This window comes from Miscanthus floridulus, chromosome 18 (genome assembly GCF_019320115.1).
Source record: "Miscanthus floridulus cultivar M001 chromosome 18, ASM1932011v1, whole genome shotgun sequence".
NCBI classification, from domain to species: Eukaryota; Viridiplantae; Streptophyta; class Magnoliopsida; order Poales; family Poaceae; genus Miscanthus; species Miscanthus floridulus.
The window spans coordinates 30,563,172-30,590,500 of record NC_089597.1 but is presented as its reverse complement, the minus strand read 5'-3'; the positions used below and the strand labels follow the sequence as shown (position 1 = coordinate 30,590,500).

The 27,329-nt window shown below is 43.4% G+C and overlaps 1 pseudogene; it reads right to left on the bottom strand.

Moving 5' to 3' along the window:
• Positions 1-13,239: 13,239 nt before the first annotated feature.
• Positions 13,240-27,329, bottom strand: part of LOC136523594 (purple acid phosphatase 17-like) — a 28,384-nt pseudogene continuing 14,294 nt past the window's right edge.

Here is a 27,329-nt window from a genome sequence, read left to right as displayed (position 1 = left end):
ATATGAAGTGACGACCGTGACTTCATGGTCAGTGAAGTAGTGCAGGAGCTTCTGGGTCGCCATCAGCACGATGTATAGTAGTTTCTACACCTAGGGGTACTAGACCTTGGGGTCGATGAGTACCTCCCCGACAAAGTATATGGGCCATTGGACCTTAAGGTGATGTCCTGGCTCCTCCCTTTCCATGACCAGGGCAACGCTCACCATGTGGTTGCTTACCACAACATAGAGGAGGAGGGGTTCTCCCCGTTCGGGAGCGACAAGGATTGGGGCCGACGTTAGTGATGTCTTGAGGCTCTTCAAGGCCTGCTGTGCTTCCTTAGTCTAGATGAAGGTGTCCATCTTTTTTAGGAGCTTGTAGAGAGGCATCCCCCGCTCACCGAGCCAAGAGATGAATCAGCTCAGGGTAGCCAAATAGCCAGTGAGACTTTGTACACCCTTGATGTTGCATATGGGGCCCATGTTGGAGATGGCAATGATCTTTTTGGGGTTGGCCTCGATACCGCGTTTGGACACGATGTATCCAAGTAGCTTTCCCTTCGAAACCCCAAAAACACATTTTTTAGGATTTAGTTTGATGTTGAGCCTTCGGAGGTTCATGAACGTTGTGGCCAAGTTTGCGATCAGGTCACAAGCTTGAGCCGTTTTGATCACTATGTCATCAACATAGACGGCGATTGTTGGTTTTGGCCGCTCGGTTTGATCAGGCTAATCAAGCAAGTTGATTTGATCGGCAAAGCATTGCTGTATGCACCTTTGGTAGGTGGCACCAGCGTTCTTCAGACTAAGGGCATGGTTACGTAGCAGTATGAACCATACAGGGTGATGAACAAGGTTGCGAGCTGATCAGACTCTCTCATTGCTATCTGGTGATAGCCTGAGTAGGCATCCAGAAAGGAGAGGATCTCACATCCCAAGGTGGAGTCGACTATCTGGTCTATGCGTGGCAAAGGAAAGTGATCCTTTAGACACGCTTTGTTGAGGCCAGTATAGTCAATGCACAATCTCCATTTCCCAATCTTCTTTTAACAAGAATAGGATTAGTAAGCCAGTCAGAGTGGGATACCTCTTTGATGAACCCGGCTGGTAGGAGTTTGGCAACCTCCTCACCAATGACCTGACGCCTCTCGTTGTCGAAGCGACGTAGGTGTTGCTTGGCAGGCTTTGAGCCTAGGATGAGACATAGTGCATGCTCGGCGACCTCTAGCGGTATGCCTAACATGTTAGATGGTTTCCATGCGAAGACATCATGATTGGCGCGTAGGAAGTTGATGAGCTCGCATTCCTATTTGGCTAGGAGCTGGGTCCTAATCTGCACCATCTTGGTTGGGTCCATGGGGTCGATCCCCACCACCTTAATTTTCTTGAGTGGGTGGAAGGTAGTCGAGGAGGTTGGTTTGTTGTAGTCCGAGACTGCTAGGGTCGACAACTCCTCAAGCACCGAGAGCTTGGATGAGTTGATGACCATAGTGGTGAGCTCAAAATGCTTGCGGTCGCATGTGAAGGCATGCGAGAAGGTGCTACCCATAGTGATGATGTTGTTCGGTCCGAGCATCTTCAACTTTAGGTAGGTGTAGTTGGGGACCGCCATGAACTTGGCGTAGCATGGCCGCCCCAAGATGGCATGGTAAGACCTCAAGAAGTCCACCACCTAAAAGGTTGGGACCTTTGAGCAGATGTTGGCTCAGTCGCCAAACGTGACGGGCAGGTCGATCTGCCCAAGAGGGTATGCCCGTGTTCCTAGGATCACGCCGTGGGAGGGAGAGCTTGCCAGTTGGAGCTCTGACCGAGGGATGCGCATGGCGTCAAGGGTGTTGACATAGAGGATGTTGAGGCCGCTACCTCTGTCCATCAACACCTTGGTGAGGCGCTTCTTACAGATGATGGGGTCGACGACGAGTGGGTAGCGTCATAGTCTAGCGACATGGGATGGATGGCCCCTCTGATCAAAGGTGATTGGAGATTTCAACCAGCGAAGGAAGGAGGGGACGGCCGTTTCTACGACACACGCCTCTCGATAGCGCACTTTGTGCTGGCGCTTGGAGTAAACGGCATCAGATCCCCTAAAGATCATGATGCATTCCTTAGGGTTTAGAGAAGCCGTCCCCATCCTTGCCCACCGCGCCTCCACTCTTGGCTATTGACTCCTTGCCTTTTTCTTCTTTTAGCTCACTGGCCTATCGTAGGAAACGCTCGAGGAGCTCACAGTCCTTGTAGAGGTGCTTGACGGGGGTAAGCGTGGTTGGTGCAGGGGCTATCCATTAGCTTGTTGAAGTGGTCACATAGGCCCTGCTAGGGCTGCTTGCCCACACGATCAGCTATGGTGACCAACGCGGAGTTGATCGGTCGGCATCGATCCTTCTTATTCTTTTTGCCCCTCTATGTGGAGGAGCCCTCGTCTTGGTCCTCGCACTTGGCCTTGCCTTTGTCCTAGCCTCTATTGAAGATCGCTCCAATCGCCTCCTTGCTGGAGGCATGGTTTGTGGCGACATCGAGTAGGTCACCGGTGGTATGGGGCTTCAGGTAGCTAAGCTTGTGGATCATGGACTCGTAGGTTGTCCTAGAGAGGAATGCATTGATGATGTCTGTGTCGATGACATTAGGTAGGGAGTTGCACCACTTTGAGAACCTATAGATGTAATCCCGCAGGGACTCACTGGGCTCCTACTGGCAGCTCTTGAGGTCCTAGGAGTTTCTAGGGTGTACATATGTCCCCTAGAAGTTTCTGACGAAGATTGTCTTGAGGTCCACCTAGTCGTGGATACTGTCGTGTAGGAGGAATTTGAGCCATGCTCAAACATGTTTCCCCATGTAGATGGGGAGGTACTAAATGATGAAGTGATCATCATCCACTCCCTTGGCTCGGTAGGTGAGCCAGAAGTCTTTGAGCCATATACCGAGATTTGTCTCCCTAGTATATTTGGCGATGTTGGTCGATGGTCAGAAGAATGGTGGGAATGGCGCTCTCTGGATGCGCCAGCCAAAGGCCATGGTCTCAGGCCATCCAGGCTAGGACTCTAGTCATTGGGTCTATGACCACACTTAAGGTGCATTTCACTGGTCCCCTCGATGGTCCGGCCGAAGCCCTGTCGTCTGCTCTCACCGCCGCCCGATGGACGTCATCATCATGTCGGGCCTGATGTCGGTTGTTGATGATGCTACGAGCATCTTGGTTTAGCCTGAGGCATTCACACATAGGCGGTCAGTGTGGAGCAGGTGTTGGGTCAGGCTGTGGCATAGTTGTGCCCTCATGTTCTGTGCCCGATGGCTGTAGAGGCGAGCGGATGGAGCGATGCGTCTGGTGCGTCCCCGCTCCCCTGGTGAGGAGAGAGGCCATGAGTCGGTGGTGCGATGCGAAGCTTTCCGCCTGTTGAATGGTAGCGGTTTCCACTAGGGCCTAGAGGTTCTGGTGGATCGCATGTTCCTAGGGGTTGTCCGGCTCGAGAAGGCCGCGCAGGAGCATCGCCGCCATGGTGATGTTCTGGACAGCCCGAGTGAACTGTGGGGGATCATTCCCCCGTCCATGATGTTGCACTGGACCTGGCGAGCGTGACCCCAGGCGCCGCTCGCTGGGTTATGTGCATGGGGCACATCATGGTGTGCTGAGCACGCTGGTGTAGGAGGCGGCTGGTTCTACCACCTTTATCATAGCTCCTCGCCATGCTCCTAGGCACACGCGAGGGCATCCATGCGAGGGTTTAGAGGAGTGTGGGTCTATAGAAACTCCACCACCACTAACGACTGTCCTGGAGTGTCTGTCATAGCACACTCACAGGACAGAGGGTGGCTAGGTTCCACGATGTCACTGATGCTAGAGCCGTCGCTCTCAACATCATCATCTATGTGGTCGTGAAAAGAGGTAGGAGCGTAGCTTGCCATCCCCACGAATTCAGATGTGAGAGGGGGCGGTGCCAGCATGCTTTAGAGCCCCTAGGTGTATGTGTCCATGGGGGACGCGAGGCCATAGGGGAACCAGTTGCATGGCTGTCGTGGCAGGGATAATAGGGTCCCTCTAGAGAATCAGCGAAAGATAGTAAATAGTGAGTAAATTACAAAGCGTATGTTACTCATAGTTGGGTTTGAGCCCTACGTGGGCTCAGAGCGAAGCACAGGCGCCTCATCGTTGAAGTCTCTAGGAGTCCTAGAGCCGATGGAGGACATGCCTCCTCCGACGAGCGCCGAAACAAGTGTCTCCTCATGGAGGTGTAGTACGCTGAGACGCTTGGCGATGAAGTCTAGGCTTCCAAAGAGGAAGGCCTAGGATGACTCAAAGATGGGTGAAACCCACATCCCATTAGGTGGGAGTGTAGGAAACTCCAGCGAGCCAAAGTGAGTTGTATTGCTTGAGCCCGCCATGGCCAAGATGGCAGAAAAGTAGGCCATCCGATGACCAAAAAAGCATGAACGTACGATGTCTTCCCCACGAACGACGCCAACTATCAGTGCAGAAAGTGACCAACACATAAATTTTGTAGTTTTGCCGTATGTTGTGATCGGATGTGGCCTAGCACTCAATGATATAGGGTTTATACTAGTTCAAGCAACGTGCCCTACGTCTAGTTTGAGTCAGTCATTGACTTTATTCCTGAGCCCAGGTACTCAAAGTTTGATGTGGGGTTACAAACATGAGAGAGAAAGATGGGGGGTGCAAGAGGCCCCATCAGACCCTGGACTAAAGGATCAAGAGTGATGGGAGCTCCTAGGTGCCCTAAGTATTTGAGCAAGTGCACTGTGTATCTGTGTGATTGATTGACTGAGGAGTTGTTCGATCCGCTGGTGGCTAAATCGTCTGAGAGTTGATCCATTGAATCCTCCATATTGGGAGAGAGCGCATCCCCTTTTATAGATGAAGGGGATGGCCTTACAAGTGAGAGAGGGAGAGTTCACGTATGCTACTAAGTCTTGTTGCCCACACTGTCGAGTACAATGATAATTGTAGGCGCCCACAACACTATTTATGTTAGATGCATGTGGGAGGTTTTTACCACATTCACCATGTATGGCAAATGATGGCGCCCATAACACTATTGATGCCTAGAGTCATGTGGGGGGTCTTACCATGTTTAGAGGTGTGTGGGGGGTCTTACCGTGTTTGCCTGGTATGGGGATTGATGGCACCCATAACACTATAGGGCAAAACATCGGCGCCCACAACACTGCCTAGGTTCTGATATGCCCAGAAGGTTGCAGGGCACCCTTCTATCATGTCATGTTGGTACTATAGGTGTACACGGTATGATCCTTGATATTACGGTTGACTTATCGCCCTGCCTTACTTGCTCCATCCGTTTCCTAGGTTCTCACTGAGCGAGCGTCCCCAGTTGATTGGTCCCAGTCGGCTCCGACTGTCCCAGTTGGAGAAGAGTTGTAAGTAGAGGTTCGGTGCATCCCCGATCAGAAAGGCGGGTCAGAGTCAGAAGCGGTGTTTGTCCAGGCCTTCTGGTCGGAGACGTGGGCCAGAGTTGGAAGCGAGCGATGTTCCTCCTTGGCCAGGCCTTTCAGTCAGAGAGGTAGGCCAGAGTCAGAAGCGAGCGCTGTTCGTTCTCAGCCAGGCCTTCTGGTCAGAGAGGCAGGCCAGAGTCAGAAGCGGGTGCCATTCCTCTTGGCCAGGCCTTCTAGTTAGAGATGGGATCATCCTTCTGGCCTATCGTTAGGTTTTTGGGCTGGCCCAGGAGTTGCGCGTCCTTTGCAACATCGTCTTTTGGGCTGAGCTTTTGCTAGGAAGCAGGTCCATGAGGGACCCTAGGTTTATGAACCCGACACATTTATTTGGTGTAGCTCTGGTTTATCGTTTTTCTATGCATACAATATTGTAGTAAGGAGTCCTTTTTATGTTTATTTTTAAAATAGTAACTAAAAATTGTTAGATTGATCTCCACCAGTTTGTCCAACGGCCAATTGGGCCCTTGATCCATGCCCTGATTGGGGGCGCCCAGCCGTTCTCCTAGCTAATGGGCCCCCGTCGCGCAACACTATAAAGAGGAAGGTGGGGGACGGGGCGCAAGGTACAAGGTTCACTGCTGTCGCCAGTTCCCCACCGAGTCTAACCCTAGATCGATCGAGAGGGTATGCTGTGAGCGATAGAAAGTGCCATTGCCTTCGCCGCCACCACTGGACCACGCCTCCATGTCACTACTACCTCGACGGTGGCGCCATGGCCACGACTGCCTCTCGATGAGGTACTTAACAAGGTATTATCTAAGTCAAGTTCTACCAACTAGATCTGCACCTTGAGGTTCTATCAGTTCTATCAATGGTATCAGAGCTAGGGCTTCTAGGGTGTAGATCTAGAAAGGGGGGCTCACAAGAGCTCCTCCACTGCTATAACCACTGCCGTTGTGTAGGAGAAAGACCGTGCCGCCGCTTCGACGGCGTATGGGAAGAGAGCCACATAGCACCATCGCTACTTTTCCTCTGTGTGTGCGGACTTCGACATATGGGCACCGCCGTGAGACCATTCGATGGAGCCACGTGATGGACGCACGTGAGCTCCAGTGAAGGGATCCACAATGGTGCCACCATCTTCTACCTTAGAAGGAAAGGAGGTGATTCGATTCGATTCGGATCAAACCCTCACCCTAACCCTAACCCTAACCCAACAATAGAAGTTGTAGTGTGGGAGGGGACCTACCTAGGCACTCATTGCTAGCGCTACCGTCATTTGAGAAGGAATGAAGGCACTACCACCAAGCTGGCAGAGATCCGAGCCATCAAACAGGGAGGTCACTCCATCGCGTGGCCCTCCGCCTCGAGCTTGGAGTCAAGGGCAACGTCACAATGCTGCTCAATGGCGGCACGCTCAGCCTCGGGAGAGCATGCTTATCGGTGAGGGGCCCCATGGTGGTGCCACCACTTCTTCCCTAGCCACCATGGTCAGCCGTCGCTGTGATGCACGTGGTGTAGAGAGATAAAGGGGAGAAGCAAATGAAGTTAGGGTTTCAGGGAGAGCTGGCCTTGGGCGGTTTTGATCCGTCGAGATGGCTAGACAACCATCTGATTACGATCGATGGCTTAGAGTGAGTCAGGCCAGATTTGGCCCAGGCGAGCGAGTGAATTCCTAGCCTAGACCTAGGTTGTAGCCTGGGCGCGGGGGAGGTGTTGTGCACTCATGCGAATGGGCCATGCATTGCTGCTGTGGGCTGGTGAAAGGTCCTAATGGCTAGAGGGGTGGGGGTGAATAGCCTATTAAAAATTTCTACAACAACACTTAATAAACCAGTTAGATAATTATGAGGAGAAGTAAGTGTTGCGCTAGCCTAATAAAATAGCAAGCCACCTACCATAATTCTAGTTTATATAGTTTCTATCCACACAATAGCTATGACACTACACTAAGTTAGTGTGCTCTCAAAAGCTAACTAAAGAGTCACACTAACCAAACTAACAAGCTCTCACAACTAGCTATACTAAAGAGTGGTAATGTAATGAGAGTGAGCAAGAAGGTTATATCGCCAAGTCAAGAAAGGAGCCAATCAATCACAAGAATGAATAACAATGAAGACCAATCACCACGGAATCAAATGATGAACACAATGATTTTTTACCGAGGTTTACTTGCTTGCTGGCAAGCTACTCCTCATTGTGGTGATTCACTCACTTGGAGGTTTATGAGCTAATTGGCATCACACACCAAACCCTCAATAGGGTGCCGCACAACCAACGCAAGATGAGGATCACACAAGCCACGAGCAATCCACTAGAGTACCTTTTGGCTCTCCACCGGGAAAAGGTCAAGAACCCCTCACAATCACCACAATCAGAGTCGGAGATAATCACAACCCTCTGCTCGATGATCCTAGCTGCTCCAAGCCATCTAGGTGGCGGCAACCACCAAGAGTAACAAGCGAATCCCACAGCGAAACACGAACACCAAGTGCCTCTAGATGCAAACACTCAAGCAATGCACTTAGATTCTCTCCCAATCTCACAAAGATGATGAATCAATGATGGAGATGAGTGGGAGGGCTTTGGCTAAGCTCACAAGGTTGCTATGTCAATGTAAATGGCCAAGAGAGTGAGCTTGAGCCAGCCATGGGGCTTAAATAGAAGCCCCCATGAAATAGAGTTGTTGTACCCCTTCACTGGGCACAACACCGGGTGACCAAACGCTCCGGTCATATTGACCAGACGCTGGACCTCAGCGTCCGGTCACGCGATGCATGCCATGTGTCCCCTCTCTTCAAATACTAAGTGCTTGATCTCAATGGTCAAGTGATGACTGGACGCGCTGCTGTGAAGTACCGGACGCTGGACCTCAGCGTCCGGTCATTTACAGTAAGCATCCAGAGACAATTTTTCATGATCGAACGTGTCTAGTCATGCTCGACCGGACTCACCCAGTGTTCGGTCACTTAGCGTTTCCCCTGTGCATGACCATGTTAGTGTGACCGGACATAGCTAGCCAGCTTCCGGTCATTTCAGCGCCAGCGTCCGGTCGATAACCGACGCTGCGCTTCTTGTGCTGCTACTGACCGGACGCGCTGGTCCTTTAGAGACCAGCGTCTAGTCACTTACAGTGCCTTCGTCTTTTCTGTCTAGGGTGGTGGTGGCACCGTCGAACTGTCTACACACTACAGGCGGACACTCCACCGGTGAAGTTCATAACCCTTGCTCAAATGTGCCAACCACCAAGTGTATCACCTTGTACACATGTGTTAGCATATTTTCACAAACATTTTCAAGGGTGTTAGCACTCCACTAGATCCTAAATGCATATGCAATGAGTTAGAGTATCTAGTGGCACTTTGATAACCGCATTTCGATACGAGTTTCACCCCTCTTAATAGTACGGCTATTGATCCAAAATGTGATCACACTCACTAAGTGTCTCGATCACCAAAACAAAATGGCTCCTACCATATATATCTTTGTCTTGAGCCTTTTGTTTTTCTCTTTCTTCTTTTCAAGTCCAAACACTTGATCATCACCATCATTATGTCATGATCTTCATTTGCTTCACCACTTGGAATGTGCTACCTATGTCATGATCACTTGATAAACTAGGTTAGCACTTAGGGTTTCATCAATTTACCAAAATCAAACTAGAGCTTTCAGTTGGGCAGCAGACTATTTCCCCAGGCCAGGCTGAACGAACAGTAAACATTGATTTAAGTTTAAATCTTTTTTAGAAGCACATTTTGATGAATTTGTTCTAATGTTTGAGCACTACTCAAATTTGAACCTACGGCATAATTTGTTTAGAGAGTAGATGAGTATAGTAAAATGCTTCTGAAAAGTAGATAAATCATTTTTTTATATTTCCACTGCAAAGTTCATTGCTGATTATCTTCTAATTAAATTCGAACCAATGGGAGAATTTAATTTGAAGAGTAGTTACTTTTAGTAAATTATGATTATGTTTATCCTCTAATTAAATTGGAACCAATAGGAAAATTTAAATTAGAGGAGTAGTCCAATTTATTTATGTTAAATTATGGTATTGTTATTTTCTAACCAATGTTGATGATAACAATATTATAATGAATTTAAGGTTAAAGTTTAAATCTCTGATAAATTTTACACCAACATGGTCAAATTTTTAGAGAGTAAATAAAGACCAAAAAATGCCCCTGAACTAATAGAGTATATTTTATTATCGTGTTTCGCTGCAATAATATTGATTATCTTCTAATTAAATTCGAACCAACGGGAGAATTTAATTTCGAAGAGTAGTTATATGTCTTTCAAGTTAATTTATAAGTTTTATGCATTAATTCTATTTTATGTCCAACGGTGATGTGGATTGATGCAGAAGCATTTTGTAAGTTTTATTTTTTAACTGATGAGATCACTTGGCTGCATGCCAATAGGCTGCAATGCTAGGGTAAGTGAATGAAAAGGCTTGAGTCAAGCCAGTTCAGGACATTTTTTTGTTAGTTTACTAATTTCCTAATTAAATAGGAACCAATGGGAAGATTGAATTAGAAAATAAAGTATAAGTGAATGTTTTAGTCATCATGACTAAATTTTTTGTTACGGTAATTTATATATAGATTTATTCCACACGGGAGAAGTTTGGCATAATACTTATGCTAGTCAATCCTACATGATAGGAGAAGTTTTGTGATGACTCATATGTTTTTGTTTCCCGCATAGCGAGAGAAGTTTGGGTAGCTCTTATGCTATCCTAGTATTGACCATGGCACAATACAAATGCACCATCATGGTCAATACTAATCAAAGGACAAGAAAAAGATGCAAGCGTAACTTGAAAAAGTACAGTTAAGAAAAGACCTCGTCGAGTTCTTGAAGTGGAATGAGGGAAGTGTACTCCTATATAGATCAAGAAATAACTTTATTTATATGGCATAATCATGTGAATAAAGTAACTCATAAGTGTCTCCTCGTTCACAGTTTTATGAATAGTTCTTGAAATTAAGGCAGTATAGTTCAAGCCATATTTCGAGGGGGAGAATTGTGAGATGAATTAAGAGTAAGAATTAAGATCAATTAAGAAACTACTCTTCATTAAGAGTGAGATAAAGATGTTGTTGAATGTGTACTCTTCATTAAGAGTGAGATATAGATTTTGTAAGAAACTGAGTGAGATAAAGATTTTGATGAATGTGACCATCCATCATAACAATGATACCCCTAAGCAGAAAACAACTAAATTCCTAGATTTTTAAAGTTCCAAGAGGTAGATAGTGTAGTCACCATCAAAGATATTAAAGCGGTGCTTAAAGCGCCATATAAGGTTTTAATAGATTGAACCTAAATAAGAAATTGGAAGATACACTATCTTTATAAAAGATGGGACGATCTGGGAGAGCACGGTATGTAGACCCCTATGACTTGAAGAGAAGCAGGACTGCATGCCCACTTCTTAAAACAACGAATTTCTCAATACCTGTTGATGTTGTATGACTTATAGAACACCTGTTGTTGGCTCTTTGAAGAAGATGAATAATGTAAACAAGGATCTTATGATATAGGAGCCTATAGAATCAATTGTTAATTGGCAATAAAGAGCAACAACAACCCCATATGAAAGTGCCAGTAGCTGAGGCCCCAGAAGGTCTTAAATAATTAGTAAACTAGTTTTTCTAATGACTATGAAGTCTATGTTAGTGAAGAAAGTTCAAATGGAGGGTGATTCCACCTCATTTGAAGAAGCTATGGAAGCTAAAATGAATTTGATGAATACCAACGATGTTTGGAACTTAGTAGAAATTCCTAATGGAGCCAAAACAATAGGCTATAAATGGGTCTACAAGACAAAATGTGACTCCAAAGAGAATGTAGAAAGATATAAATCATAACTTGTAGCAAAAGGCTTTACACAAAGAGAATGAATAGATTATGATGAGAGTTATCTCTTCAGTCTCATGCAAGGATTCTTTTAGAATCATAATGGTGTTATTAGCACATTACGATTTAGAGTTACATCAGATGGATGTAAAGACGACATTCCTCAACAGGGATTTGTATGAAAACGATTATATGGCACAACCCAAAGGTTTTGTGATGAAAAAAAGAACATATGGGATGCCGCCTGTACAAATCCATTTATGAGTTAAAACAAGTCTCTAGACAATAGTATTTGAAGTTGATGAACGATAAGAAAGTTTGGGTTTAAAGAAAATGAGAAGGACAATAGCATTTATGCGAAGTTCTAGAATGGAAAATTGTTTTTCCACATCCTGTGTATAGATGACATCCTACTCACTTGTAGTAATGTTAATCTGCTATTAGAGAAGAAGAAGTCTTTGTTCTCAAGTTTTAATGTGAATGATCTTGGTGAAGCCTCATTAGTTCTAGGAATTGAAATTCACCGAGATAGATGAAAAGGGGTATTAGGACTATTGCAAAGACATACTTAGAAAAGATTCTAAAGAAATAAAATATGCATGTGAGTAAACCTATGCCTGCTCCTATAGTCAAGGGTAATAGATTTGGGAACTTTTAGTGTTTTAGGAACTGATATGAGATCGATCAAATAAATATGGTTCCATATGCTTCAGCTGTTAGAAGCTTAATGAATGTATAAGTAAGAACTTACCCTGACGTTGCTTACGTATCCGAGATATTTTGGCAGAAGTCCAGTCTAGATATAGATCACTGGAATGGAGTTAAGAATGTCTTGCAATTTTTGCAAAGTATCATAGGCCTCATGCTGAATAAAAAAGAACAAGTACTCTCAAATAGTTATGGGTATAAATGTTAAGTTTTGGCAAGATATGTAGTGAAATCCACAGTAGTTGTTAACACTCCCGATTAGAGTATTATTGTGGAAAAGCTCCAATGAAACAGTTGTGGTGTCATCAATGATGCATACCATAGTATAGCTTGTCATGAGGCCTCAGAAATAGGCAAAAGTGGTTAAGGAAATATGTACCCAGATTTAACAATGGTAGTCAACAACAATAACCATTTAAAGTAGTTAACTCCCAAGACAACAGATCAAGTGTGCTGCCAAACACATTGACATTAAGTTATATGTTGTAAAGGAGAAAATCTAGAATTATTTTGAAACCATTGAGCATATAAGTACCAAGCAAGTCCTTGTGGATTCGCTTACCAAAGGCTAACCACCCATTGCATTCAGAGAACATACAGTCGACATGGGTTTATGGGAAAGTCTATGGTTTCTAGATACTAAGGGCCTAGTTGAGAATCTATTTTAAAATAGAGAGGTGCATTGTAGCTATTTAATCTAATGGCAACTGACCATGACGATGAGACACGCTCTATGCACTGATCTGCGATAGAATGAGAAAAAGATAAAGTAAGTTAAGTTTAAGTCATAAGGTGAGATCAAGGGGGAGAATGTTAGATTGATCTCCACTAGTTGGCCCAATAGCCAATTGGGCCCTTGATCCATGCCCTGATCAGGGGTGCCTAGCCATTCTCCTAGCTGATGGGCCCCTATCACGCAACACTATAAAGGGGAAGGTGGAGGCCAGGCACAAGGTACAAGGTTCACTGCTGCCGCTAGTTCCCCACCGAGTCTAACCCTAGATCAATCGAGAGGGTGTGCTGTGAGCGATAGGAGGTGCCATCGCCTTTGCCGCCGCCGCTGGACCATGCCTCCACGTCGCTGCTACCTCATCGGTGGTGCCATGGCTGTGACTGCCTTTCAATGAGGTACTTAACAAGGTATTTTCTAAGTCAAATTCTATCTGCTATATCTGCACCTCGAGGTTCTATCAGTTCTATCAAGAACTAGTGAAGTAACTGTTTCTAGATTTGAGCACTGTAGCAAGGAGCCTAATCCATCTAAAGCCATATCAATGGTCCTTATTCCTGAGAAACAAGAGTAGAGCACTGAACAACCTACTGCCGATTGCTTTTGCTCAAGCTCCAATTGTGCAATGCCTGCCCATGGATGTCATAGAAGATGGCATGGGCCCTGTTAGCATCCACCTCTAGGGACATGAAGCCTTACCCATCGTAGAAGAACTCGAGCTTGTCATCGTTGGGTCGGAGGATGCCTCTCCATGCCTTGGACCCACCTCCACTGGTGAAGAACTAGATTGGATTGCAGCAGTAGAATTATCATTTAATTTGCATAATTTCATGCGTGATTAATAAACAATAAGGTAGCAGAGGATCGGATTCTGAACTAATCCACCTCTACCTGTCCCTGCTATTGATATGCTCCAAGCAGTGATCATGGCCGTTGATGTAGAGGTCGACGCGGTTCTCCTTAAGCATGGGGAGAAGAAGCTGGAGGAGCTCTAGGGTGTCGCCATGGGCACTCACGCTCCTCATCATGTGGTGACCTATGGCTACCTTCCATCTCACTCTTGATTTCTTTGTTGCACCATCCATATCCTAGAGGATTAGCTGTTTAAAGTTTAAACACACTGGTCGTCATGTTAACTCATTATGTATCATGCATGATAGATTCTGCAATTATAGACGAAAATAGTGGATTGATTTGCTCTGCCCAGATTAATTAGATGAAGACATGTAGTAGTGCATGCATATATATGCACATTTAGGAGATGTTCGATGTGTTAGATTGATCTCTAATCCCAAACTAGGCCCAACAGCCCAGTTGGGCCTTTGATCCACACCCTGATCAGGGGTGCCTAGCCCACTAGGGCTGGAGGGCCCCTATCACACTATCCTATATATAGAGGTGGGGGCTGGTGGCTCTGTGTACGAGGTTTACTATGAGCCGAGCTCCCCACTAAAACCTAAACCCTAATCCTGATCAGAGAGGGGCCCAGCCAGTGACGGGAAGCCACCAGCCACGCCGCCCTACTCCACCGATGTCAATGATTTCATTGACCTCTTCCCTAAACATCGCTGCCCGTGCGTAGACTTCACCGACGAACGAGATGGCGGCTTCTGGACCATCTCCCTCTGGGGTGTTAGGTTCGACACGTTCTTGTTCTATTCCTCTCTATCTCTCTACTCTTGATATCGCATTCACAGTAAATGTTGGGAGTATGCCCTAGAGATAATCATAGAGATGATTATATTGCCTTGTATCCATGATATATTATGAGTTCATTGAATTTCCATTAAAGACAACCTGTATCGATTAGCAATTATGTGAATTATTTGTGAAACTCTTTTACTTGAATGGTTATTCTAATATTGTCCCTGGTCAGAGTTTGTGTGTGGACACACATGAATAATGGATCAGCACATTATTAGTTGATGACTATGTTTCACAAGTCATAGACATGGAGATGCCAAACTAATAATATGGGCACATGTATGACATGAGGCTAGACTGACCCAATGTGAGATGTCGTTATTATCTCTATTCACATCATGTACGTTATGTCCTTAGACCTAAGATTGTTGTATGTATTCAAGATGTGAAATGACCTACTCAGGGACTATCAAACGCTACTCCGTAACAGGGTAGTTATAAAGGTGGTTTTCGGGTTTGTCGGGAAACATGCTATGAGACATAGGCAATCAAGATGGAATTTGTCCCTCTCTATATGAGAGAGATATCACTGGATCACTCTAATGATTAGATCAAGAAATGCAAGGCCGTGCTTGGGTTAAGTGTTAACCTATGAGTTGGACCAAATATCGTGAGGCAAGGGAATACCAAGTATGTGGTTTTGTGGTGGTTCGTCTGATATGATCTTTGCGTACACATAGGAGTTGACATGCCTTGCTAGAGGCCGCTATCAACTAATGGCCGAGTAGGAGTACTCGGGCCATGTCTATGTGTGCGTGAACCCATAAGGTCGCACGCTTAAGGGGCTAGAAGCCTAATTCTGATTGGATCCGAGTTAGACAAGGCTTAGGGTTACTAATGGGCCTCCAACTTGGGAGCTCATTAGGGACGCCTATAAATATGTGGGGTGGGCAACGGGGCTAAGCAATCCATGCCTTTTGGCAGCAGCTGCCGCCCATCCTACGCTCATGCCTGTTGCTCCTCACGGACCTAGCAGTCCGGAGGCGCAACGCTTCCTCCTTGTACGTGTGGATACCTTGGAGGTGCTGCATGTGGAGCACAAGGATGAACCACACGAAGGGGATGGACGGACGGACGACCTCGCAACTGCACGGCACGGCTACGACATGTTCCACTACATCGAGTCGCTTCTGCTGCACCTGTGCGTCTAGTGGTAATCCCATGATCTATAACAAGCAGTAGATCCTAGTTTATGAGGTCAAAATTTTTGTTTTCCGGCTAGCGTAGCATCCTCATAACCCTACAGTAAAGAGAACCTGCTAGACCTAACCCTAGATGATCTTTTTGATCTCAACAATGGTATCAGAGCCTCACTGAGAATAGATCTAGCCTATTGGAACCCTCTGTCTAGATGTAGATCATGTCAGGGGTAAGAAACAGATTAGATCCATTTGGATCTGAGAAAAGATGAGGGTCACCAAACCCAAACCCTAAACAGGGTGAAGGAAAGCAGTAAGAAGAAGAGGGACTTGGCTTCAAGATGAACCCAAAATCGAGCTCAAACCCAGTGAGTCAAACCCTAACCCTAACTGGACTTAACCCTAACCCTATTCCCTAATCAGATGAAATCCAAGAAGAACAGAGAAGAAGATCCAAAAGGAGATGAAGAAAAGGGGAAAAGGGGAAGGCGCCTACCTCGCAGTGCACCACGTCGCCACCTCGCTGGCATGCGGGAAGACAGCCAAGTTGTGTGAGCTCCAACCAAGGGCGTAGCCACTAGTCTGCTCGATGGCGGTGCGCTCACCCATGTGGGGAGCGCGCGCCGACGAAGGGGCCATCAATGGCGCCATGTCGCTCGGTCACCGCTGCTGCTCATTACGCTGAGGGCTGCTGCGCTGAGAAGAGAGAAAGGGAAGAATGCGAAATGTCTAGGGTTTCAGGGGCAGCCACGGCCGGGGGGGGGGGGGTGATCCGGCGACATCATTGCTCGGCCATCGGATCAATGTGGATGCCTCAGATTGATTGGGCCAGAATTGGCCCAGGCAGGTGAGAACTTTCCCGGTCCAGGCCTAGGTTGTGGCCTAGGCACGGGGGAGGCGCTGCGAGTGCACGCGGGCATGAATTGGGCATGGGCTGCGCTGTCGCTGTGCAGGCCACATGTGATGCTAGGCCAGTTACTATTGCTGTAGGCTGGGCTAGAATGAACAGTCACTAAAGTTTCAAGTTTATTTAATTTTTCAGAAGCATATTTCGATGAATTTTGTCTAGTTTAATATCTTTGTTAAAATTTGACCAACGGGATAATTTTTTAGGGAATAGTTAAGAAATGTTTAATGCTTCTGAAAAATAGATAATGAATTTTTTTATGTTTTTTGCTGCTAAAGAAATAGTTTATTCTCTAGTTATTTTGAACCGACGTGATATTTAATTGGAGAAAAAAAGATTTTGACATGATTATGATGTTGTTATTTTCTGACCAATGTTGTTAATAACAATATTGTAATTTTAATGATTTTATGCATTATTTTTATTTCTGCCCAACGGTGATGTAGATTTAATGTATAAACAGTTGTATGTTTTAATTTTGACTAACGTTGGAATCAAGGCATGCAATTGTTGTTATTATTTATGTTCTCACTCTATATGAATTGTGTTTTCAGGTGGATACAACTTGATGAGTCGTATTAAAGAGATCTCCACTCTCAAAGGTGACAACTATATAGAGTGGAAGAAAACGATTGACCTAGCCTTTATCTTGGCTGAGGTGGACTAGATAGTCACCTCATCATGTCCCACTGAGCCTGTGGCACCGGTGAGGGAGACAAGCGAGGCTGATGCCGCTTGAACAACTAGAGAAAGGGATTTTGAATCCCAAAAGATGTCCTATGACCTTAAGCATAGGAAGTAGGTCACTGCCAACAAGAAATGTTTGGTTGTGATAAAGAACACGATTGAGCCTATAATTATGGGCTCAATCCTAGAGTGTGACACGGTCACCGAGTACCTCGATAGAATAAAGAGTCAATTCACTGGCTCTTCAAAGACATATGCTACCCAGCTGATAAAACAACTGGTGATAGAGAGGTACTCTAGAAATGGTGGCATAAGAGAGCACATACTAAGGATGAGCAATTTGGCATCCAAGCTAAAACCAATGGATCTGGCTCTCAAAGAAGAGTTCCTTTTCCATCTGTTTTTTTGCTTCCTTGCCAAAGGAATTTGACACTTTTATTGTCAACTACAACATATAGCCCGAGAAGTGGGACTCAGAGAGGCTCATGGCTATGTGTGTGCAAGAGAAGGAGAGAATGAAAGCTACCAATGGTGGCACTATCAATTATGTGAAAGACAATAAGAAAAAGAATAATAATACTAACTCCTCCTCAAAGTCAAAGGAAAATGGTCCCATGCTGCATCAGCCTCAGTAGAACAAGTTCATAGTAGAGAAAGACTAGTGTCTCTATTGCAAGAAGACGGGACATTATAAGAAAGATTGTCCCAATTACTTAAAGTTGATCAGGGCAAAGAAAGGTGAGAACATTATTATGTTCATAAATGAATCCCTATATGTACAGTAATTGAAATCTACTTGGTGGATTGACTCAGGTACAACTATTCATGTTGCTAATTCCTTACAGGGATTCCATTCGATAAGGATTATGCAAAGAAGAGGAAGACACGTTAAAGTTGCAAATGGAGTCTAAGCAGATGTTGAAGCCGTTGGCGATCTTTCTCTAGAGCTTGATGATGGCTTCACACTTTTACTTAGAGATGTACTTTATGTTCTCTCTTTACAGAGAAACTTGATTAGTGTTTCATGCTTGGACAATGATGGATATGATTGCCATTTTGGAAATGGCAAATGTAAGATAACATTTAATAATGCATGTGTTGGTCTTGCTATCTTACAAAATGAGCTTTATTTGTTATCACTACGTGATGATGTGAATGTTGTATGCGATGATGGAAACGTTGCGTGCGACAATGAGAATGTATCCTCGTCTGCGGATGTAAACAGAAAACAAAAGAGACCTCACGATGCGTCGTCAAAATTATGGCACTGTTGTTTAGGCCATATTTCGAGGGGGAGAATAGAAAGACTAGTTAAGAATGATATTCTTTCTTCATTAGATTTCTTAGATTTAGAACAATGCAGAGAATGCATTAAAGGAAAGTATATAAAGAAAATTAAGAAAGATGTCAAACAAAGCATAGGAATTTTATAGATTATTCACACAGACATTTGTGGTCTGTTTTTATAAAGAGGGTGGATGGTTATGATTTGTTCATAACATTCACAGATGATTACTCCCGTTATGGCTACATTTATCCAATCAAAGAAAGAACAAAAGCATTGGATAAATTTAAGATATTTAAGGCCGAAGTTGAAAACCAACATAATCTAAAGATTAAGATAGTCAGGTCTGACCATGGGGGGAGTACTACGGTCGGCATACCCCATATGGCCAAGTTTCTGGACCTTTTGCAAGGTTCTTACAGGAGAATGGCATAGTAGCCCAGTATTCTACACTAGGCGAACTTCAGCAGGATGGAGTAGATAAAAGACGTAATCGTACCCTGATGGATATGGTGCGTAGTATGATAAGTTACTCCACCTTGCCGTTGAGCCTAAGGATGGAGGTGTTAAAAACCGTCATTCATATTCTCAATAGAGTACCAAGTATGTCGGTGCCCAAAACACCGTATGAGTTGTGGACAGGAAGAGTACACTCACTAAACCACTTACGTGTGTAGGGGGGAGTCCTCCTGAGGCTAAAGTATTTAACCTAAACATTGGGAAGCTAGATCCCAAAATAGTAAGTTGCCATTTCATTGGCTACACAGAAAAGTCAAAATGTTTTTGTTTCTACTGTCTAGACAGACATACAAAGTTTGTGAAAACGAGACATATTGTCTTCCTAGAGGATGAAATGATGAGGGGGGCATGGTAGCTCGAGAAATTGACCTTGAAGAGAAGCGGGTGTATGCACCCACTCCGATGATTCATGAGCCATTTTTCTCACTACCTGCTATCGCTGCACCAACAATGCAAGATACTGTGGTGCCAGCACCTATTGTTATTCCACCTGTGGCAATAATGAATGATGATGAGGAACCTGTTCTTCAGGATCCTGTAGAACCTATTGCCACACATGAGGGGGAGCAACAACAGCATCAAACAGAAGATGTGCCAAATGTGGAGGCCCCTAGAAGGTCTCAAAGAGTTAGAAAATCAGCTATTCCTGTTGACTATGAAGTATACAACACCGAGGAATTTCAAATGGAGGATGATTCCACCTTATTTGAAGAAGCCATAAGAAGTGATCATTTATCAAAGTGGCTTGAGGCCATGGAAGATGAAATGAAATCTATGAATGCCAATAAAGTTTGTGACTTGGAAATAATTTCTAAAGGAGCCAAAATAGTAGGATATAAATGGGTCTATAAAACAAAACTTAACTCTCAAGGGAATATAGAGAGATATAAAGCGTGACTTGTGGAAAAAGGCTTTACGCAAAGAGAAGGCATTGATTACAATAAGATATTTTCTTCAGTCTCATTTAAGGATTCCTTCAGAATCATAATGGCATTAGTGACACATTACGATTTAGAATTACATCATATGGATGTAAAGACGGTATTTCACAACGGGGACTTGGAGGAAATGTTTACATGGCACAACCGAAAGGTTTTATCATGGAAGGAAAAGAATGAATGGGATGCCACCTAAAGAAATCCATTTATGGATTAAAACAAGCTTTAAGACAGTGGTACTTGAAGTTTGATAAGATAATAAGGAATTTTAAGTTTAAAGAGAATGTAGAGGACAATTTTGTCTATGCAAAGTTTAAGAATGGGAAGTTTATCTTTCTTGTCCTGTTTGTGGATGATATCTTACTTGCTAGTAGTGATGTCAGTCTACTACTAGAGACAAAGAAGTTTTTATCCTTAAAATTTGATATGAAAGATCTTGGTGAAGCTTCATTCGTTCTAGGGATCGAGATTCACCGAGATAGAAGTAAGGGGTATTGGGACTATCACAAAAGGCATACATAGAAAAGATCTTAAAGAAATTCAATATGGACAAATGTAGTCTCTCAACTGCTCATATATTCAAGGGCGACATATATGGGGATTTTCAATGCCCCAGGAATCAGTATGAGATTGATCAAATGAAAACAGCTCCATATGCTTCAGCTGTCGGAAGCTTGCAATATGCTCAAGTATGTACATGCCCTGACTTGGCATTTGTTATCGGGTTACTTGGCAGATTCCAGAGCAATCCCAGAATAGAACACTAGAAATTAGTAAAAAAATCTTGCGTTATTTGCAAGGAACGAAAAGACTCATGATGACGTATAGAAGATCAGATTCACTCCATATAGTGGGATATTCAGATTCTGATTATACGAGAGATAATAGAAAATCCACATCTAGATATGTATTCACTCTTGCAGAGGAGCTATTTCATGGAAAAGTTCAAAGCAAACCGTCACTACATTGTCCATAATGTATGCCAAGTTTGTAGCGTGTTATGAGGCAACGGGGCAGGTGAACTGGCTAAAGAAGTTCATACCCGGTTTGAAGGTGATTGACGACATCTATAGACCACTTAAGTTATACTGCAATAATAATCCGGCAGTACAGTATGCTCACAACAATAAGTCAAGTGGTGCTGCCAAACACATTGACATAAAGTATTATGTTGTGAAATATAAAGTCTGGGATCATGTCATAAGTCTTGAGCATATAAGTACCAAAAAGATGCTCGCGGATCCGCTTACAAAAGGATTACCACCCAACGTGTTCAGAGAACATATAGCCGGCATGGGTTTAATTGAAAGCCTATAATTCCTGGACAAAAGAAGGCCCAAAGTTAAGTATCTATTTCAGAACAGAGTGGTGTGTTGTAGTTGTTAAATCTATCGGCAATTGACAGTGATGATGAAACATGCTCTATGCGCTAATCTGTAGTGGAATGAATAAAAGTAAATGATATGAAATTGAAAGATGGTAGGAGATCAAGGGGGAGATTGTTAGATTGATCTCTAATCCTAAACTGGGCCCAATGGCCCAGTTGGGCCTTTGATCCGCGTCCTGATCGGGGGCGCCCAGCCCACTATGGCTGGAGGGCCCCTGCCACACTGTGCTATATATAAAGGTGGGGGCCGGCGGCTCTGTGTACGAGGTTTACAGTGAGCCGAGCTCTCCACCGAAACCTAAACCCTAATCCCGATCAGAGAGGGACGCAGCCAGTGACAGGAAGCCACCAGCCACGTTGTCCCGCTCCACCGGCATCGATGACTTCATTGACCTCTTCCCCAAACGTCGTTGCCCGTGCGCAGACTTCACCGACGAACGAGATGACGGCTTCTGGACCATCTCCCTCTGCGGTGTCAGGTTTGACACGTTCTTCTTCTATTCCTCTCTGTCTCTCTACTCTCGATATCGTATTCACAGTAAAGAGAACCCGCTAGATCTAACCCTAGATGATCTTTTCCATCTCAACACGATGTAGGCTTCTCTAGGCGCGACTTCCCTCCAGTCATAGTGGTCTTCTTCTGGATCAATCCAATACTTGAGCTGAAATGGGGTTGTGTCGATGAAGAAGAAATCGACGATTCCTGACAGAAACTCATATTGTTAATAAATCAAGTGGTTGTTGCATGGATTTAATCATAGAACTAAATAAGCTCTTTTGCATCGAATAAAATATATCGAACAAAGCTTTAAGTATAGAGTTGAACTTACTCAAAGTTGTATGGTAGCCATATAGTAGAGTGCTGTTGGAGAATTTTGAAAGCCAGGGCAATGTATGCCGCAACCTTAAGGGACTCTTCCCTTAGTTTCGCCGTACGGATATGCACTTTCTCCCGAAGGGTCTTTCCAGCAGCTAGCTCTTTGGCATCCAGCTTCCACTGTTTAGGGTAATTAAAATTTATTTGTGCTATAGCTTGAGGGTCTATATACCTAGCTTTCACACTTGACATTTGTTTGACAATGTGCACTTGTATTCTACAAATCACGGCGTGGGTTAGTTAAAACAAAATTCAAAGATTACATTCATATCATATCGGGAGGACAAGGATTTATAGGCACTACGTGCGAATTAGATTCATCTCCATTTCTCTAAGGTGAAAGCATGTCTGCATGTCATTGAAGTCAAAGACAATTTTCTCGGCTGGGCTTCCAAATGTGCCGGTGGGGAAGCATGCTTGTACGAGGTCTATGCTCGTTGGGAGAACACGCAAGTACCAATCATGGAACCTTCTTGTTCCAAGTGGTAGGCGCTGGATACCATGTACTCCTCTCTCTCTCTCTCATCTTTGATGTGTTGTAAGACCAGTAGAGGCTCTACCCCATATCTCGACATCGATGTCCGGTTCAAAAACCTCCTTGGCTAATGAATTTTGAACCGGCAGTGGTATACCGTCAGTGATATGGGCTACCAGTTCTTATGAACCGGCAGTGATGTGGTTTCTAGGAAAGCCAAAAAAATTCATTGAAAAATAGATAATTTTTTTAATACCAGGAGAGGCCCCACTGGACAGCCACATGGTCATCCATCGCAAGTCACAAGTCAAGCGATTTTTCGCCCTATCGTCCTGCTTCGTGTCTTCGACCCCTAACCACTCCACCTACAAGCGGTTTGTGTCCAAATAAGATTTTTGTCCTAGATATTTTATGTCTATCTAATTTTACAATGAGTATTTGGGACCCTAAACGAATTCAAATGAAAAAGTTGTCAACTACAAAGTTTTATAACTTTTCAAGATCTACAACTTTCATTTTGATAGTTTCTCCATCCGAAGTCGTTTACAAAATTTAAATTTTAAATTTGAGAAATTCAAACGTTGTTTTCCATGACAAGATGATTTCAAATCAAAAAGTTATCAACTACAAAGTTTCATAACTTTTTGAGATCTACAAATTTTGTTTTTTTCTATTTATCCATCTAAGGTCGTTTAAAAAATTCAAATTTCAATTTTTTTGAAATTCAAACGTAGTTTTCCTAAGATGGTTTCAAATCAAAAAGTTATTAACAGCAAAGTTTCATAACCTTTTGGGATCTACAACTTTTATTTTGGTAGTTTCTCCATCCGAGCTCGTTTACAAAATTTAAATTTCAAATTTTAGAAATTCAGACGTAATTTTCCTTGACAAGATGATTACAAATTAAAAAGGTGTCAACTACAGAGTTTCATAACTTTCTGAGATCTACAACTTCTATTTTGGTCATTTAATCATTTATTCATCCGTATAGTGGTAGTAATATTGTTCACAAATGTTACATATCCCTCTTATTGTTTATGAAACTATAAGAGAGATATGTAAATTTTGTGAATAATGTTATTACCACTCTATTGGATCAAGAAATAACCAAAATAAAAATTGTAGATCTTGATAAGTTCTACAACTTCTATGTTCATAATTCTTTTAGCTGTAGTCATTTAGTGTTCCAAAATGATGTTTGAAGTTGTCATTTTTTTAAATTTAAAATTCAAATAGATAAAACAAAGTCACATGAAAAGATGGATAAAATAATAGCGGTAAGAACATAATAAATTGATAGAGCATGATTTTAGAAATTTTTAGAAAAAAAAAATCATCAAATTGGAAGTTAGTATGAGGGAGAAAGACTAGTTACAAATTTTAGCCAGAGATTAAAAAGAGAAATCAGAGTTCTTCAATAATTTTAAATTTTAATTTGAAATAGCATTTTCAAGTAGTAAATGATCTCAAATGGAAAAGTTTTTAATTACAAAGTTGCATAACTTTTTGAAATCTACAACTTTTGTTTTGGGCATTTCTCCATCTGAGACTGTTTGAAAATTTTAAATTTTAAATTTTAGAAATCAAACATAATTTTCGTTAGATAGATTATTTCAAATGAAAATATTTGGACATACAAACGATCTCAAATTAAAAAAGTTTGAACTACAAAGTTGTAGATCTCGTCGAGTATTACAACTTTGATATAAAAGTTTGTCTTCATCAGACATCATATGAGAAACTTATAAAGTTTTATTGCAGCATATCACCGTCGGTTCAAGCCACGAACCGATAGTGATAGTATCAGTGTCGGTTCTTATATAAAACTGACAGTAATGACCCAATATCACTGCCGGTTCTTAGCTAAAACCGACAGTGATATGAACCGACAGTGAATACATGAATATCAGTGTCGGTTGGTCCTATCCCCGTCGGTTTCACTATTGGTTTTTAAAATTCGGCAGTGATGAGGCCGACAGTGATATCTAATTATGTAGTACGGTCATTCTCTTTCAGCATTTTACTAAGCTTCTCTCCATTTACATCCATGCTACTTTGCTATGATAATGCTATAATATATAGTTGCAGGAGTATGATCGAACTTGGTGGTCGGTGTGCCTTTTCTGAACCCCCGGATCTTTCTCTTCAAAACTCTTCGTTTTAGCGCCTTTCCACCTCAAATTCTCACTTCACTCTGCTCCTTTTTCTTGCCTCCCGCCTTCGCTGCCGTTCCTTAGTAAGTAGTGCTGTTTATCTCCCGCATTTTTTTTTTTACTTTTCTGAGCTTTCCTGTTATATGTAATTGTCCCTGTAACAGCGACAGGTGACAACTGGTACTAGCACACAAATACAAAATGTTCCTAGACTTCAAAAATCTTGGTGCCTGAAGGGAGAGACAGAGACATATATGTATCGATCGGGGGGACGGGCATGCTAGAATAAAGCAACCTTGCTCGTGTAGTCGTGAGTGCATGATTGCCTTGAATATATATACTGAAATTGGAACCTTACATGATTCCACCAAAAAGTAACAGCTAGCACAACGGCTCGTGTGCCAGTACGTGATTTCGTGGGGTGAAAAGGTCGCACGCCCACGCAGCTCCTCCTCGGCTCGACGGCTCCACCACACTAGAAAAAACGCCTGAACACTCCCGGTGACTCGACGACAGTTATGTTTCTGATAGTGATACATAGATGTTCCCTTTTTCTCTTCTCCCAAAGATGCTGGCCTTTAAGCAGTGGTCAAGTTAAACAAACAGGTCAATCAATGGCCGATGCATTGTGTTTGTGCTGCATCCTCTCCTTTTTTTTTCTTTTGACAATGAGGCCGGAACTCATTATCATGTGTGCATTTTTGCACTTATTATGACCTTTGGAATACCTTCAATTATTAAAATTTGGATTGTGGATACGATTATAATAATATAGATTATGATCCATATTTTGTAGATACAATTATTAAATTTTAGATTGTGGATACGATTATAATAAAATTTGGTAGCGTATAGTGGCGACGTCAGATCGAGAGCCTCCACCACTACTACAGAATCAATTTTTAGGGACGGCTCGTAACCATTTATAGGAGAGGTTTGGCCAGCCGCTCCTACCGAACCGTCTCTACAAATCATGCATTTGTAGGGGCGGTTCCCAGGCCGCCCCTACAAATGAATTTGTAGGGGTGGCTCGTATTACCAGCCGCCTCTACAAATCGATCTGTAGGGGCGGCTGTAATACCAGCCGCCCCTACAAATCCATCTGTAGGGGCGGTTGTAGTACCAGCCGCCCCTACAAACAGGTATTTGTAGGGGACGGTTCAATCTAGAATCTCCCCTACAGTACGTTTTCCCGCAAAAAAAATCAAATTTATAATTCAAAATCTCGTTGCCGAACGTCCCACGACCAACATTCTGAACCGCGTTCGCGTTGCCGAATGCCCCGCGACCAATGTTTCGAACCGCGTTCGCGTTGCCGAACGCCCCGCGACCAGCATTCGCGTTGCCAAACGCCCCACGACCAACGTTCCGAACCGCGTTCGCGTTACCGAACGCCCCGCGACCACGACTACATGCACAAGAGTATTCTATAAACTACAATTACAAGTCCAATTCACAAGAATATATACAATCCATCATTAAATATACAAATTCCATACATATTGTTATCAACGTCCTAGAGCTAGCCTTTCAGTCTCACGAAGGTGTTGGTACTGAGGATTTGTACCTAACTCAGACTCTCGGTCATGGTAGACGCCTCTGACGTGTACAATCTAGTTCAATATGAAGTTGCAAAGGTCGCCGACGAGCTCTAAGAGTTGGTCATCCTTGTATGGGTCTCTTTTCATTTCTTTCTCTTCTCTCCACTACAAGAGAACAAGTTTCGGTTTAGTATTTTATACCATGTACAAAGTTTTTATACTACGGGTGAAGAGGTTCAAACTTACCCTTAAGGGGTGTCTCCTGTAGGCACCGGTGTTACTCATCATAGAACATATATAGTATCTACAATGTACACTCCCAGGCTTCTGCTTGGGGCACTGTGTGTTTTGCATATGAAAAATGTTAAGTAATGCTTTTGACAACCATGTAACGGAGTACTGAAGAAGTAAGTTACACTTACCGCACATAGTGTTTTTATAGCCAACTTTTCCTTCCTTGCTGGATCATGCCTTCCATGATGATTAATGACATAGAACCTAAATGCCATGTTCGAATTATTTTAGCAAATACAACTTGTTAGTATCCAAAAGTGAACGTTACAAGTATGTATACAAACATATAAGCTAATGAGGATTGTCGATACGTATACGTCTTGAGAATCGATATGAAGTCTTTGTATGTCACCGTGTCCCTATCTAATGAATCAAAGATCCATGCCATGCTCCTCCCGACATCGACGGCTATACAAATCCAGTGGTTACTGCATGGATTTAATCATAGAACTAAATAAGCTCTTTTCCATCGAATAAAATATATCGAACAAAGCTTTAAGTATAGAGTTGAACTTACTCAAAGTTGTATGGTAGCCATATAGTAGAGTGTTGTTGGAGATTTTTGAAAGCCAGGGCAATGTATGCAGTAACCTTAAGGGACTCTTTCCTTAGTTTCGCCGTACGGATGCGCTCTTTCTCCCGAAGAGTCTTTGCAGCAGCTAGCTTTTTGGCATCCAGTGTCCACCGTTTAGGGTAATTAAAATTTGTTTGGGCTATAGCTTGAGGGTCTACATA